Here is a 940-nt window from a genome sequence, read left to right as displayed (position 1 = left end):
CAGCAGCAGAAAGCAGAAAGCAGCAGCAGCAGCAGACGGTGAGAAGCTGCTGCTGCCTGCTGCTGCTGCTGCTTTCTGTTTCTCTTCATGTGCGGGTTTTTTTACACACAAACTCGGATTTAAGTTTGTACAAATTTTCAGAAAAACTCCGGCAGATTTGTGCAGCGGTCGGCATCACTTGTGTAACGTAAAACCACACAAACACACACAGGATTCATCAATCTGCCGCTGTCTCTTGCTAAATAAACAAAACAAGGAACAAATGGGACTTCTTTTTTCCAACCACATAACTGAACGAGTCCTGATAAATCCTATTATCCTTGAATCCTCCTTGAAAAGCTTTTGTGGGGAAAATGCAGTTAGTTACAGATTACATGCTTGGGACTAAGAAAGATGCTTTTCTAGTTTAGTTTCTTCCAAATCTCTCTATTAAATGAGTTTTGACTGCAATTTCCAAACTTTTATGTGACTGAATAAATACAATTCAAACACAGTGAACATCTAAACACTCCAGCTCATACATCATATTACATTTGTTTATGTTCCTATCATATTCACTCTGCTCTCTTCATTTTATCTTTCTTATATTTCAGTTGGTTTGTGTGTAAGTCATCTTTTCACACACTATCTTTGCTGTGATGAATTGCTGTCCCTGCTCTTACTCGTTGCTTCTCAGGGTTTCGAACCAAGTAACACATCTGAGCAAGCAAAACATCTAAGCACGACCTCACCAACAAGCCACCAACTGTAAACATGTTACATCTCATGTGTGCAGTACTGAAGCTTTAGTAGGAGGAGGACCAAATATGAGCGACATGGCTCACACACACAGGTACAATGGGCTATTTTCAACATGCAAGAATGAAAATGTAATTCTCAAATAAGAGGAAATTACAATTCAACACACTTATAAACCAGTCTCAAAGTACAACTGATTTTA

Source organism: Genypterus blacodes, unplaced genomic scaffold (assembly GCF_046128005.1).
Source record: "Genypterus blacodes isolate CSIRO-AG114 ecotype Tasmania unplaced genomic scaffold, CSIRO-AGI_Gbla_v1 ptg000156l_1, whole genome shotgun sequence".
Classification (NCBI taxonomy): Eukaryota; Metazoa; Chordata; class Actinopteri; order Ophidiiformes; family Ophidiidae; genus Genypterus; species Genypterus blacodes.
Note: the sequence above shows the minus strand (reverse complement) of the source record.